At 38.1% G+C, this 16,769-nt stretch overlaps 1 protein-coding gene across 5 annotated transcripts in view; it reads right to left on the bottom strand.

The window, feature by feature from the left end:
* Positions 1 to 16,769, bottom strand: part of NPAS3 (neuronal PAS domain protein 3) — an 862,608-nt gene that overhangs the window by 731,418 nt on the left and 114,421 nt on the right. The window contains exon 1 of one of the 5 annotated variants that reach the window (XM_073010917.1): positions 15,404 to 16,580. The exons of the other annotated variants lie outside the window; for them this stretch is intronic. The gene's annotated coding sequence lies outside the window, so the exon portion shown is untranslated. Of the gene's footprint in view, positions 1 to 15,403; positions 16,581 to 16,769 lie in introns of those variants that run through there. 5 annotated transcript variants of the gene reach the window in all.

Genomic DNA, 16,769 nt, shown 5'->3' with positions numbered 1-16,769 from the left:
ATTATTTCTATAGCTCAGTATGATTAAAAGTCTCAATTAAAAGATTTACTTAAAATCTTTGGCTTATGAAAACCTTTTGGAATTGCCTACTTGACTACTGAATTAAGTTTCTCGTAGAAATGCATAAGCAGCCTAATCATGTTTTATCTGTGTCTTTTTATGACCATATAAGTGTTAATTTAGAAACATTTGAGAACAGAAAGCTGTTCTTTTCCATGCAACCTCATTTATGCCTTTTAACAAGTTCCATGTATATTATTTGATGGTTGCTCAAAAATATTAATCATGATGATAGTATTGTTCCTAATGATGATAAACCATTAACTTATCATGAGGTTCAATGAATCACTTGACAAATCAGGTACGGATCAACCTTCGGGTAAATGTGTCTTGGGGGTAAGTTGTACCCATTAGGTAGCATAGAACAAACCTAGGAAAACTGATAGAGGCTAAAATTACTTATTTTCAGTATATACTAATAAGACCAAAAATTCATCCTCAACCTGCCACACATCTCTAAGTTCCTTATTAGAAAAAGGTTTCTGAACCTGGATAAAAGGTAAAAGCACCCGGTGTTAAACACTTCAAAAAGTAATTATAAACTTGCTTTAATATATTTATATCTACATCGCACAAAGTCCCTCAAGCATTCTTTGTGCCTTACCATCTTAAATATTTTGCATTAATATTGTGCTAACCAGTCAGCATTTTGTTCACTGGAGAGTTGTAACTAGTCCAGCAGTGCATGAATACAAGCCCATGTGCAGAACAAAGAATGCAACCTCAGCTTTCAAACCAGCAGCTTGATGCTCTGACCCCTACGCCATGTGCTATGATCATGAGTGATGGTGCTGTTCTGACTGTACACTACTTTCAAATAATGATCCACAAAGTTAATCAAAAGGGCTTCCCTGTTCAATATTTACCTGTTACTCATTGACAGACACTGTCTGCACTGCCATCTAGGACGTATAGGATGGGATCAGTAATACTGAGCTCAAACAGAACCTGAGTGCCTCACAGAAGTACCAGGCAGAATGAAAGCAGAATTAAGCTGCTCTTCAAACTACCTCTGACACTAAAGATGTCCGCACGAGTTCCACAGCAGGAATGCACTGCTCTCTTCTGGATTTGGAGGCCATATAGTTGCTGATAATAAGAGGGATGAAAAAAACAACAACTACAACTACATGAAAGAAAAAAAAAGAAGGGAGATATTAGGTAGCAAAATATAAACATGGAGGAGAAAAATAGTAATTTCCTGTATTTGGTCAAAAAAATAATATTCCCTCCTTGATGTGATCTCCTTGCTTTTATGTACTAGGAGTCATATCTATCCTGAAAATTATTTTTCTCATTTTAATACACATTCAACATTTTAAGCTAAAAAATAATAAGAAAAACATTGATCTTTTTATGTGTTAGAGATTTAAATGCTGTTTGCCAGTCTGTCAATCAAAATGTGCCCAGAAGGGTTACTGACCAGCTTCCACGTACACCTTCAAAAACAGGCAGGTAATCAGACTAATCATAATGCAATTCTCTCTGTCATTTTTTAACTATCAACGAGAGAGCAAGGCTTACTATGAGACCTTATTATTCACATTCATTAACCAGGCAACTTGACAGGTTTTGAACATGGGTAGTTACAGGGGGGAAAAGTCACTCTGAATGTTAAATCCTCTTTCAACTATCTTTTCCAGCGCACTAACTTTTTTGAGTTAGTATCTGAGTACTTAGTATGCACTTCCAGGTGAAGCACTTTTCTAAGCATTTTATGTGTATTAGTTCATTTTATCCCTGTGGAAAATCCTAAGAGAAAATCCTACGAGATACTATCATCAGCATTTCACAAATAAGAAAGGTGAGAAACAGGGAGCTTAAGTAACTTGTTCAAAATCACCCAGCAAATAAGTAATGGAACTAGGGTTTGACTACATCAGTCTCCATCATAGCCTGCATACTTACCCACTACACTGACATTCTCCTATTGCATTCCACACTGCTCAGATGCAAGGCAATAATTGGCCTTTAACGAGTACCTTTTTAAAAGTTTGTGGACTGAATAAATGAATAAATATCTCTAAGGAACTTGCAATGTTATTGAGAAGATATTGTCCATACATACACAGAGCCTCTTACCATTTAACTTTTATAAGTTTTTGTCATGCTTCATCTCTAAGTTTACGAGTGAAAGGTACTTATTTGCATACATATGATTGAGTGCCACCACATGCAATACAAAGTCAATGATACATTAGTATTTAATCATGGATTCAGTATTGACTTCTCTCTCTTCTTTATCCACTTCGTCTTGGTACAAATCACACCTTGATTATGCTGATAGCCTCTGAGCTAAGTCCCCTGCTTCCACCCTCAGCCCCCTGAAGCATATGCTCAGCCAGTAACTATACTGATACTAAAATCAGTTAGGTCTCATTTCTCCTCAATTATAATCCTCCCAAGACTGTTTGGAGTGGAACGAAAGCCGAAGTCCTTCCCTAACCGGCCAGCATCATCCCGTGTGCTGTTACCTCCCTGACCTGTCTCCTGCTACTGTCCTCCTTGCTCATTCAGCCCCCACCACACTGGCCTCCCTGGGGTGCTCTGAACACATTAGGAACTTCAGCACCTTTGTAATGGTTGTTCATTCTACCTGGAATATTTTCCCCTGGCTATGTGAATGCCTAACTCCCTCACTTCCTTACAGTTGCTCAAATGTCATCTTTCTTTTAATGGTTATCATGTATTATAACCACAATGACTCACTTCTACCCCAGCACTCCTAATTCCTTCTTAACCTTCTGTATTTTTGTTCCACAGCACTGACTGCCATGTAACAGACTATATGATTTCCTTCATTTTTAACATCTGCTGTTTACTGCCTGTTTCTAATGCCATCCAACTTTGAGAACAAAGATTATGGCCTCTGTCCACTGAGATATACCAATCAATAGTTCCTGGTTATAGAAGGTACTCAATTAATGTGTTAAGAGAAGAGAGAAACCACTGTGGATAAAACAAGGTTAGAAAGACTTTACAAAGGAGCAAGCAAAGGCAGGGACTTAGCACATGTGTTGTGCCTAAGAAGAAGGAACGGACATGTTTCACGGACAGAGCACAGAACTTGCGCTGAGAAATGTCTGGTGTTATGGGGAGGCTGAAAGGCAGAATGGAGCTACACTGGTAAGTTTTAAACACTAAGCTAAGATTACAGACAGCATGAAGTGAGATGGAGCAGTCAGTGATTTTGAGCAGAAAAATATGTTAGAAACAGTATTTCAATCTGGTAACTATTTATGAAGCAGCCCAGAAAGGAAAATCTTTGCATTCTCTAGCATGGTGCTTTGCATAGAGCAGGACTCAAGTATTTATTTGAACCAAACTAAGTAAGATAGGAGATAAGAACACTAGTTAGGAGACTGCAACAATCTAGGCATGAAGTAATAGCGTGGATTAAGGGGATATGAAAAGAAGGGGAGTTTTAAAAGAAAATATGCTACTAAAAGAATATTTGAGACAAGAGAGGCAGAATAAAAGACGTCAAGAATGAGACTGAATTACTATATAAATGAAGATAAAGCAAAAGAAGTGCAAGGTAGGAGAGGATCTTTCTGGGGAAGACGCCAAGTTCTATTTTGGAGGAATGGTGGCAGTCCTGGAGAAGGCCCTAAACTGGGAGATGAGAGAGGTCTTAATCTGCGGGCCAGCCATGTACACCCGAGTTGTGTGAAATATTTCAAATCACTTAACCTCTGTAATACAGGGTCTTGTTTTTGTTTTTCTCCATGTAAAACAGAGACAAAATACAGTTCACTAGGTTGCTTTGAGGATGAACTGGGAATGCTCATGGGAAGTGCTTGCAAACTTGTTGGTCATTACATGTAGAGACTGTTGTAAGGTGAAACAATGCAAAGGTCAAGTAGTTTGAAAATAGAAAACTAGAGTTTGGAAAGAGGGCTTAAGATTAAAAGTTGACATTCACCCATTTCTATGTGATAACCACAGTGTAAGGACAGATGAAATCCCCAAGGGGGAGAACTAATTGCCCCATGCTGGACAGTACACAGCTTTACACTCAAAGGACACTGGTTGTATGTTCTTTAAATGACTGATGTTCAAATATGGCAAACCTTGATTTTCTATGGCATGACTTCAAGTTCCTTAGGGTCTTTTTCTTTTGCAGAAATAGATTTCAACAGATCATCCTCAAATAGAGGATGGATGTTTTTCTAACGTAAAGTGTCATCCTGCTCCAAGGGACCCTGTCATCCAGTTGAAAAGGGATGAACTGCTGGGCCACACAGACCGGAGAGGGTCTCCAATAGTTAGTTACCAGATTGCACCTCATTAGCTGTGTGAACTGAGCAATGTGCCTGACCTCTCTGAGCTCCCACTGTCTTGAGTGCAAACTCAGAATAATATTGTCTATTTCAAACATGGTTGCTCAAGTCAATTACAATAATGCTTGAAGACCACAGCACCCCATATTTGGAGCACGTTCTTTCCTTTTCTCCGGATTTCAGCCTTATCAATGAATGCAGCCTATGCAGTCTATGCGTTACTGCATATCGAAAACCAGCCAACACAGAAGTAGGAATGGGGCACCTGAAAGGTAACTTCACCGTCAAGAGTTAATGCTTCTGTTGTCCCAAAAGGATCAACCTAGCCTCACAATGAAAGGCCTTGGCATCAATGAATGTTTCCTTTTGAAGGCAGAATAAATGTGGCTATAGTCATTCTCCTGTCTCTATTTCAGAGCCTCGCATTCTCAGGACACTCTGTACCACAGCAAACATTCATGTCCTGCAAATTTCTCCTGAACAGACCCAATGAAGGTATTTGTGGCACAAGGGAACCAAACTTGCCACCAGGCCCGTGTAAAAATATACTTTACTTAAAATCTGCTGGCCCATAATTTTAGTTTTCTAGTCTTCTCTTCCCTGAGGCATTTCCCAAGTACCATGATAAATTAAAAAATAAAAAACACAACACTCTTTATTCCTACCAGCATCATATAAATTGTTACTACCTCTGGGCAAGCAGCATTCAGAAAAAAGGGTAAACAATCTTGCTATCAGATGCATGTATTGATCATGAATTTTACAAGAGTTCAGGAATACCCTCGACCTTCCATCCTCATCTCCGCTGGATGTTTCAACAAACCTCTCCTTTTAAAAGGGTGGTGCCATGAATACCATTGTTTTCACTGATAGCTATTCAAGACTTAGGACACCTGATGAATTTCTCTAGGGGATGAGAAGTGACGCTGCTGCTTCTCATTTTCTGCTTGCAAGCCGTCAGGCAGTTAGGGAGTCCCTGGAAAAGCATGCTGCTTCCCCTGGAAGTGAGCAAGGATTCCCCTGCAATTACTGTAAAATGCGTTCTTCACCAAGACATCCAGATGGTGCCTCAAGCACACAAGACAGAATGCTTTGTGCCTGATCAAGCCATGCTCATTCAATTTTACTCCTAAAACAGTGTTTCAAGTGGAGTTGAAGAAAGGAAGCAAAGAGAAGAATCATCAAAAAGACTGTATACCTTCCAGTGTCAAGGCCAAGGCATGCAGTTGGCTGTGATTCACTGTAAGCACCCCTGACAGGCAATAGTCAGGAAAATGATACTGTTATGAAGCTTATGATGGTTGAAATGCAAGTAATGAGAATTGCTAGTAAGAGAAATAGGCCTCTTCTCATTAGTAACACATGAGAACAAGCAAAGAGCAAGGCCCAGAGATCCTTTATAACTGGGTTGAGGGAGGGACAGGGAAATTAGGATTTAAATAAGATGTGGTGATAGTCTATTTAACCACATAAATCCCAAGCACCCAATTCCAAAGAACTCTTAAACTGATATATGAATCACAAGGTCTCAAATTTGCCAGTGAAAAAATAACCCAACAATGCTTTTGTTACATGCTGGTCACTGAACCAACGTCCTTGAAGCACCCAGCCCTCTCTCTGCTTTAAGAACTAGACCCAAACATCTCAATGCTAAACACAGTAAATAAAATTATTTTTAAGCAACCTAGAGAGTAATGCAGCAGACATAACATGTGACAGGATGAGTTTGGAAAGTAACCAGAAAACTCCATCTAATTGCTTAACTTTTCATACATGGACATATCTGACCTAAAAAAGCCATATGTTTCTTTAAGCCAACATACCCTTCTCACCACACCCTTCTCACCACTAGCTTCATCCTATAACTGCAAAACTATTTCCACATTTAAATGTGTACTATGTCTAGATAAAAATAAATATTAAGGTGGTAAGCAAAGATTTATCTGCTGAAAATCCTATCACTAATGAGTATATCACTAGTTCAGGCTTGAATTTAAATTCAAACAAATTCTTTTGAAAACAAAAACAAGTACTAAAAATCCTGAATTTCAATACAAACTACACTAGGAAAAATGTAAGTGTCACATCAAAAAGGAAATCTCTGTGGAACAGTTTCTCTATGGAAACTGACCATGTAGCTTCCAGCCTCCCCAAATAAGCTGCTCATATACAAATTAGAACACCTGGTCCCAGACATTTCTCAGCCAAGTCAGGTGTGGATGGATTCACAAGAAAATACCTATATACATGGATATACATCTATAAAAAGTGTTACTCATAGAAACACACACCATTGTATAGAAGACTACAAAGACAGCCACCAAACTGTTAACGATGGTGATCTGTGGGTAGGACAATTACAAAAACATTGATATTCTTTCTTTATGCTTACCTGTGTTTTCTAAATGTTCCAGAATGAAAATGTATTGCATCTCTATTGAAAAGAGCTTTTGCAAGGGAAGAGGATAAACTTCATGAGTCCTAATCTAGGACTACTCCCCCTCCCCGCCCACCATTCACCAACCCAGAGCCATGGCATTGGGCCTGGTGAAAGAAATTCCAAGAATATTCCCTCAACAGAAGTTGAAGGCCCACCAAAGCCTGCTCTGTGAGCTCCAAGATAACACAAATCCAAGGCCATTTACAGAGCAGAGGACAGGGAATTCCCTCAATCAACAGAAGAACACATGGAAATAAAAGTTATGAGTAGGATGAAGTGGAAACCATAATTTCATTCCTTTGTTGCTGGCAGGATGATTAAGGGAGGTATATTAATTGCTTATCTTCTCATTAAAAGAGTTGTCTTGCTGCATATTTTTCTTATTATTAAGATGCTGCTTATATACTTTTTAAATAATACAAATCATAATACTGTAAGTGGTTTTTTGATAATATGTATTTTTCATAAGGAAAATTCTATTTTTTAAATTTCCTAAAATTATAAAATTTTCTCAGGTATGAAATTAATTTCTTTTAATAGATATCCTCAATAGTCACTAAAATTCACAATGATCTCCTTTAATGCAATACTGTTCTTTGATGTGAAAATGGAACTTCTCATTTATATTATATAAAGCATAGTAATAAACAACAAGTATAACACACAATTCAGAGTGTGTTCCTTTTGGAACTTTAAGTTCTTCAACATCTCCATAGTCATAATGACTTTTCCTGCTGGTGGTTGAATGCTTATTATTTCCATTTTGCAGATAATAGCTCTATGAGGTTAACAGTTCTATAGTAAGTTAGATGAGCACCAAGGTAGTACTCATTTAGTATATGTTTACTATATGCCAAGCACCATGATTAGTGTTTTCATGGTTTAGACCTTAGGTTCCGACGTCAGATAGCCTGAGGTCTAATGCAGAGGCCAGCAAACTTCTATAAATGGCCAGATTGTAAATATTTGCAGCTTTGTGGGCCATATGGTCTCTGTCACTACTACTCAACTATGCCCTTGTAGTAGGAATGGAATCACAGATAATACCTAAATGAATAGATACGGATACTTTCCAATAAAATTGTATTTATGAAAATGGCGGGGGATGGGATAGATTTGGCTCATGGGCCCTAATTCAGTGATACTAATCCTAATTCCACCACAAATGAATGGGCATGGCCTTGTTCCAATAAAACTTTACAAAAACTCGGGGGTTGGGGGTAGATTTGGCTAGTGGGTCATAATTGGGTTATACTAATCTTAATTCCACCACATCCTGCCTTCTTAACCTTGAGTTACTTCTGTCAGCTCTGAAAGCTTCTGTAACCTTATCTGTAAAACGTGGTAATAATCATACCTAAGGCATAAGTTTATTGTAAGGATTTTTTTAATGTATGTTAAGCCATTAGCCCAGTGCCTGACATTGGCATCTGGTAACAGATCAGTAATGTTAATTATTATCACCATCGTAATCATCACATTCATCCTCAAAAAGACCTCTGAGGTATTGTTTTGCCCCTACTTTTAGAGATAAGCAAACAGAAGCTTAAAGTTAAGCAACTTAGTCGCTGTCCCACATATAACAGATAATTGTGGGGCTAGGATCAAAGCCAGATCCATTTCCAGGAGATTTAACCACCGCTAGCAATGACTAAACACTACTGCATGGACTTAATCGTTTAAAATAGCTTGCTCGTCGTGAAAGAACAAAGCATAATTATTCCACTCTAATGCATAAACTAAGTCCAAAGATTTACGGAAGACACATTTATAAACTCAATACACAGAACAAGCTGTTCATAAGGTAAGGAGAATTTACTAAAACCATAGTTTATGTATAAGTTTGCTGCAGTACTTTTAAAGTCTGGACACAGGCACATTAGGATCACTGACTTTCTGAAACCACCTGCTAGCGATTTTTGAACACCGCTGTTCAACAGCATGCCTACAAAAGGCTCATTGTGGCGCTACACCTCTCACCTTGACCTTTACTTTCGTTCTCAAATTTCTAGAGGTCACATACATACTGCAGGTGTGTCACCCACCAAGTATTCTTAAAAATCTAGGTAGTCACTTCGCTCATAATGAAAATATACACTCCGGTGAAGCCAATTAATATTCTTTCATTCTAAATCATGCTGCCTGTGCCTATCCATTTTTACTCTCTGGCATACGTTTATCTTGAATTACAAGTGGTCTGTGAGGAGAAAGGCAGACGTGGGCACCTCAAGCCAGGAAAAGCAATGAGTTTGCAGACAGATCCTGAACCAGATTTCACACTGGGAGAGTCCTTCAAGATATTTATCGATAAAAAACAACTTTAAACTAATAAACAGCACAATTTCACATTCCTTCTTGCAAAACAAGTTAAAAGTGTTGTGAAACAAAGAGAAGAAGAGGAAGCTGTGGGACACTGCCATAGCAGCCTCGGGCCTAATCCACCTCCAGGGTAATTCTTCTCGAAGATGCAGTCTCTGTCACACTCCTGAAAACTCCTGTGAGGGATCTCCCAGGATGGCAGTCCTCCGGGATCTGAGACCTCTGCTCTCCCTTCCTCTCCAGCCTCACCTCCTGTCACCGTTCCCCAGCCCTCCACTTCTGCCTGTGCCCTTTGCAATTTGCCACACCAGAAATGCCTTTTAGCCCAAACCACTACCTCAGGTTCCCTTCCAAGCTCAGATAGCTTCTCCTCCACCGTGAAGACATTGGGCTCCCTGCACTATTAAAAATGGCCCCTCCGTGGTGCTGCCTCCATAGTTGACACTTACTTCTCTTGAGGCACCTCTCAGGCAGAATGCCAATTACTTATTGATATCTCAGTCTTCTAGGCTTCTAGAGAGCAGAGGTTTTCTTAGTCACCTCTGAATAACTCAGTTAGTGTAGAACAGTTCATGTAGAAAAGCACCTGATCTGTGGGTGACGATTAAAATGTATTTGTTAAATGAATGAATAAATTCGCTCACTTCTAGACTAGTCTAGAATAAGCCCTAAATAATACACTTTCATGCCATCCACATTACCAACGTATGCTACTTCAAGTCATTTTTAGGCAAAAGCATTGGTGTGATGCTAAAATCACCCTGGAGAAACCACCAGAAACCATGCTGAGGTCTGAAAGGCATGATGTGGAAATTAGAATTCATTTGGATATCGAAAGGCTTGAAGCAGTTCTTGCTACAAAGTCCAATGTCTGTTTAACATGTTTAACATTAGAGCTCTTTATGAAGTTCATTTTATATTTCTAACTCTCTTCTCAATTCTTTCTTATGTACTGATCCTAACACAACTGGCATAAGTTGTTCTATTGTAGGGGTGAGGGGAAGATGACTGTATAATAGCAATCAGTCAATCAGGTTAAACAACCAGCAAAAGAATTCACCCCTGCTGCTGGAGCCTCCGTGACCTTTCCCTTTCCTTCAGCACAGGTGACCATCTTCCCCCCCAGCAGAATCCCTGACAAGGCGCCTGTCTTGTTCGCCTTAATTGGGATAACACGTGAAAGTGGTTAGCACTCTGTCTTGTACAAGAGAGCTGATAAAGACTGGCGCGTTCCCTCCTTCTTTACTCATTCTCTTCTTCTCTTCCCTGGAACTTGTTAATTCCTTCCCTCTTTTGGGTGCGAATCCAAATCCATGTTTCTTAGCCAAGGCCAGTCTTAACACTATATACTGAGTAGAGCACCCACATTCTGGATTTGTATTTTCAGGGAAGAAAGAAACTTTCCTCTAGCCCCAAATGAATTTATCCAAGCCCTGTCATGGTGTCTGAAATTATTCTACTGGAAAAAACTACCCATTTTCTTGAATTCGTTCACCTGGAGTTGCTTATGAAAAGGCAAATTGTCCTGAGAACAGTAACACATCAGTTAACAACACCTGATCTGCAATGAGGGCTACAGACAATCACGACTCTGTGCCGATGAGAAACAGGTTTGAAACACTAACCAGGTATCCAGGTGGGATGAATTTCACAAAGGAGAAAAAGGGGCTTAGAAAAGGATGGGATTCCAAAGGATGGAAAAGACAACTAAACAAAGACAAACTTTACAATTTTGCCAATTGCCTCTTTTGCTTTCAATGACAACTGTCTAAATCCACTGCAAACACCTTCTCAATCAGGGCTTCTCAATCTTGGTTACACCTGGAGTCTAGGAATCCTGGATTAAACCCGTTACGCAAAACAGGTACTGCCAGGCCTATTACAATGGCAAAGCACGTGCTCAATAAACGTTAGTAATTGAAGCTGCCATCTCAGACCCACTCCATCTTTTCTAAATACTGGTGAACGGATTGTTCTTGGCTTTAAGGACACCCCGCTCTTCCTCAAATCCCTCTATGACAGTGTCCAACTATATGGCTGAATTGCAATGTAAGTTTTGAAGCTACAAACACCTAGCTCAGCTGAGTCTTTCCTACTTATCTTTCCTCACTATCTCATAGTCTTCTTAACACAGGTGATTTCCTTTGAACTTACTACTACTACTCCATCTCATGTCTATGAATATTTTATTTCCTCTGACTTACCAAATATTTTCTTTCAAGTTCAGGCCAGGAATCCAGTAGTGTTAGAGGCTGAGGTGGGAGAATGGCTTGAGCCCAAGAGTTCGAGACCAGCCTGGGTAACATAGTAAGACCTTGTCCTCTACTAAAAAAAAAAAAAAAAAACAAAAAGCCAGACATGGGGGCATGCACCTGTAGTCTTAGCTACTTGGGAGCTTGAGCCCAGGAGTTCAAGGCTGCAGTGAGCTATGATTGCACCACCACCTAGGCAGCAGAGCAAGACCCTGTCTCTAAATAAAAAACAATAAACATAAAGTTCAAAGTTATAGTTATTATGGAGGGGGTGTCTTTTCTCCTATTTTAAACTATCTATGCTACTTTTACTTTTGTATTTGAAAATATTGTTACAAGATTGACAACTGTTTTAATTTGAAAAGAACTTTCACATCTTCCAATGAAATCCACCACTTTACAGATGTGTTTGCTAAAACACAGGGCCATTATTGTAAACTATAAAAGACCGTTGAAAAGGAGAGGAGGGGTCTGAGACCCAAAATTTGTAATACTTAGCAAGACAACTGCCTAACTTAAAATGATACAATTTGTAAAATATTTACAATATGATGTGTATTTTTTGAAACACTATATACCTATCCTTTACCAAAAAACCCTGATCTCATCAATTAAACTTGAAATTTTAAATTGGAAGTATAATAAGCATTTAATAGAAGTTAGAGTAACTATTACTATTATTTGGAACTAATTATAGACCTTTTAAAATAATTAATCACAGGTTTTATATCCCTGCTTGTTTTAAACTTTCATTATTGAAACAATTGTCTAATCATTTAAATAATTACCAATAAAATCTAAATGCAACATTGAAAATAATGTTTTTAAATATGTAATTCACCATAATTATAAAACCACAGAATTATATTTGGAACAAATATAAGCAATGGCATGCTAGGACATGTTTAACAATCACTTGGGGCTTAGAGAGCACCAGAATTGCAATATTTTCCAATTTCCATGGTGCAAATACTTTCTGCAACTTCAGGTTACTAACGTGAGGCCAGAAATAACAAAGTGAGAAAGAGGTGCATACAATTGACTCTCACAAACCCATCCAAGTTGGCTCCAGCACATCCCTGACTATGAGAGACCAAACAGTGTAACCTCTTCATTCCTGAACGCTTTTCATAAGACTGACCATTTCTTTCTTTAAAATCCAGTGTACCCTGAACACAAAGTGACAACACCTATACATTATGCTGTTTATACATTTACCTACTCAACTCTATTACAGTGGCTTCCATTGTTTTTGGATATGAAACACAGTACAAACACATATTACCTCATGATCTACCCGGTAAACACATGTATGCAGTTATATGTACACATACACAAATATGAAACTAAAAAAGGAGCCTCACAAAATAAGACACATTCTTACTAAAATGCAATACAATAAAATTGTCTGTTCTCTTCCATTTCATTTTTAAAATTAGGATCTTGACCCACTAAATTGGACACATATCTGGCTGTTTGAATAGTAACCAAGAGTTAGAAAGACGTTGCTGTAATAGACTATAAGCTCATTGAAGATAGGATGATATGTCATTTGTCTGTATCTATTCCTATATCTACTGGTAATTATTGAGGCCCGAAGAGGTTAAGTAACTTGCCCAAAGAGGCACCTGCTTTCATAGATAACAATCCCTCCAGGCAAGTGATAATTCACACCACAGAATCAGGATATTTATGGTTTGACACTAAAAGCTAGAGGATCTTCCAAAACAGCTACCCTTTCACCAGAAATTGATGTAGAAGTGTTTTTAAATTGTACTGACTCCATCATTGATAAAAGTGTATCCCTTTACTCACTGCAGCCCTGTGACCCTGCCTGTTTGCCTACATCTCCCTACTCTTGATAATAGTCACCCAACAAGAGTGTGGAAAAAACCACCCATGTTTTTTACAATACTGTCCATGGTTTTTTTTCACAATACATTTCAATCTTCTAGGGAAAGTAGCTATATAAATGCTGATGAATAATAAATCTAAAGAATAAACATACTCTATAATATATATTAACACCAGCTTTCTAATAAACAGAAGCCAAAAACTTAATTGGAGAAAATTGGAAAATAAAATTGGAATCCCTGGCCTTTTCTCTTCAGTGTGCTTATGTACCACATGCTTTTTTATAGGTGCTATTAAATGTACACTATAGTTTCAAGACAATTCAGATAAGCATCTTCACTAAAATACACAACACCATTAATCATCTCAGTGACAGTGCTCCAATTTAACATCTTGGGGATTTCCTCCCCTTCTTCATCATTTATTTGCCAATATTTCCTTGTTATGAATATCCCCCTAGTGACTTTCCCTGGCAGTCACAGCTGTGCTGCCTACTGTGTCTACCTTGACTACAAATAACACCGATTCTTTAAAAATCAAGCCCTTGAGATGATTCCTACAGCTAGAAGGGAAGCCTTACTATGCACCAAATTCCTGGTGGCCCCATCCGGGCTCCTTATTGACAAATCTCAGCCTCTAAGCCAATAGTAATTTCAGATACGTGAAACTGGCTTAATTATAAATAAACAACAGTTGATTGTTGATCTGCACTTATCTGAATGGTCAGCAATCAAATGCTGCTTTAATACGGTCTCTAAACGACCCCCTTCTTATATGACAAAAAGATTCTTCAACGTATACAACAAAGCCACAAAAATCACTAACAAATTACAGAAACCTGGCCACCAAGAGCCACAACAAACGACTCACAGATAACAAAGAATTTTTTAAATGATAATCTGTAACAATTCTGCATTATAATTATACCTGTTCTGATAAAAATAGTAACACTATCTAGACAGTGAAATATCAAGAAATAAAGCCAGAGATAACTACATATATATAGTAAAGAGACAGTGATACAGTCACCTAAACCATGCTAGGTAGGGAACAGTCCCAGCTCCATCCAGTATCCACTTTGTGTCTGTTTCAGAGAGCAGCCTTCACAACCACCAGAATTTCTGATCTTTTTAAAAATGGAAACCATGAAACAAAGTGCTCTACAACCAGTTGGAGGAGTAAATGAAAGTAGGACTCACCAGCTTGCATTCAGAAACGATTTTTAAGGAAAAAAATAGTACTGTTGTTCAATAGTCACACTACTACAAAAGAAGACTATGAAGACAAAAACACAACAAAGTATATTTGCAAAGTATATCCAGAAAAAATAATGCCTTCGGTGGAATTATGTTTACATTACTCTACATTTTCTATAGGAGAATTTAATTAAAGGTTAATGTTGCTTCAATCAATATTCCATAACTTTTCTGGAAAGCATAAATTTCATCTTTTTTAGGAAGATTCCAATTGGATTACTGTTTCTGACAAAAACTTTCTTCACGGCAAAAGCAATACAAGTCCAACTATGATATATAAAAATGCCATTTCCTCCCATAGCAGAGTGTTTACTTCAGTGATAGTAACAACACCTCGTTACCCAAAGTGCAGATTCTGTTAAGTAATGGACAAAGCAAATGGCAGCAAAGACAGAGGACTCAACTTCAATTTAACTGTCCTGTAAGGTACATAGTAATTAGCTGCAAAGCTCTGAAATCTTAGCTAGCATGTTAAGTCTGCTACATGACAGTATAATTTGACTTCTTAAAGGATTATGCAAATTACAACTCATCATTCCATTACAGGATTGAAAAAAAGTGACAGCTAATTTATACATAACACACCTTTCAAATCCCTAAGATGCGTAGCACCTGTGCAATGTATTTTGCCGAGATTTTCTTGCATATAAGTACTTGTTTATTGCAATATAAAGAAGCTTACCTAAGAGCTTTAATACAGTTGTTAAAAAAAACTTTTAGACCACAATTTCAAAAAAATAAACATTTTTTTTCTGTCTTGATATCAGAGGCAAATTGTTTTGGTTGTTTTTGTTTGGTTTGGTTTGTTGTTGTATTTTTTCTCTCCCCCACTAATTTAGATAAAAAGAAGGTTTCAACACAAGGATATTTTTGAATAGCTGGCAACCACAAGCACTGATGTACGAGCCAGAAGGAAGACTCACAAAGATTTCAACATACTTCTGGTAGGTAGATTCACAGTAGATTCCGTCATATCTGTAGATTTTCCTACATTCTGATTGGTTGGGCAGAGGATGCTGGGCAGTTATTCTGTAGAGGCATCAAAAACAGATAGACATGACTAGAGATTCTCTACAGTCAACTGGAATGCAGGATAACAAGTATGTTGAAATTCAATATATTTTGCTTTTTACGCTTTTGAGCTCTACACACAATTGCAATGTGTACATACATTTTAGAACATTAACTTCCACTTTTAGAAAACTGCAGAGAAAAGCAACTTTTTCAGTTCTTCATCAGGACAGTTTTTTTTTTTTTTTTTTTAAATCTCAGAGTCATAAAAGTGGAAGAAAAGAGACATAGGTCTAAACCTTAACTCACTCTTCAATTCCCACGATTATATTCTAAAGGAAATGTTAAAAACAAATGTCATTAGTGTTTTTGTTATAGGATTGTCATTAGTTCAATCATGCATTACTATTGTAGGCAACTGTAAATTAGCTATAAAACTTTGGTCGACTTAATATATTTTTCAGCTCTATTCAATTTATATAGAGTTTGCTATGGACTTATAAAGCGATGTGATACAGCTTACAGAACTAAACCCAATTAGGGATGAAAACACAAGCAAGGCCGTCGGGAACACGGCTTAGATGTTAACAGGCACCTGAGATGAGCTGATTACAGTGACTCCAGGTTTCTTGGCAGTTAAGGCAAAAAGGGGAAAAGCTTACACAATTTTCATCTGCATTACTTAAGCATATAAATTCATCTGAGACTCCCTGCATTATATAGACATAAAAATGCTGAGATGTGTTTTCTGACCATTTCCTTCTATTGAAAACTCCTTCATTTAGGGGAAAAAAGTATTTAAAGAATCTATCATGTCATAATTTAGAGGAAAGTAATGTCATTTATCAATACACAGTATCAGTAAGAGTACCAATCCTTTCACTCTATTACCAGAGTATTAGAAAAGGTATAATGTCTAATCCTTAAGCCAGTAGATACTTAATATCTTCTTAATTATTAATTAAAACGTGATGGATCATGCTACTTTATAAAAACTCAGATAAGGCCAGGCGCGGTGGCTCATGCCTGTAATCCCAGCACTTTGGGAGGCTGAGGCAGGTAGATCACAAGGTCAGGAGATCGAGACCATCCTGGCTCACACGGTGAAACCCTGTCTCTACTAAAAATACAAAAAATTAGCCAGGCGTGGTGGTGGGCACCTGTAGTCCCAGCTACTTGGGAGGCTGAGGCAGGAGAATGGCGTGAACCCAAGAGGCAGAGCTTGCAGTGAGTGGAGCGGAGATTACGCCACTGCACTCCAGCCTGGGTGACAGAGCGAGACTCCGTCTCAAAA

The sequence above is a fragment of the Chlorocebus sabaeus genome, chromosome 24, assembly GCF_047675955.1.
Source record: "Chlorocebus sabaeus isolate Y175 chromosome 24, mChlSab1.0.hap1, whole genome shotgun sequence".
NCBI classification, from domain to species: Eukaryota; Metazoa; Chordata; class Mammalia; order Primates; family Cercopithecidae; genus Chlorocebus; species Chlorocebus sabaeus.
Note: the sequence above shows the minus strand (reverse complement) of the source record. Positions and strands in the feature narration are given on the sequence as shown.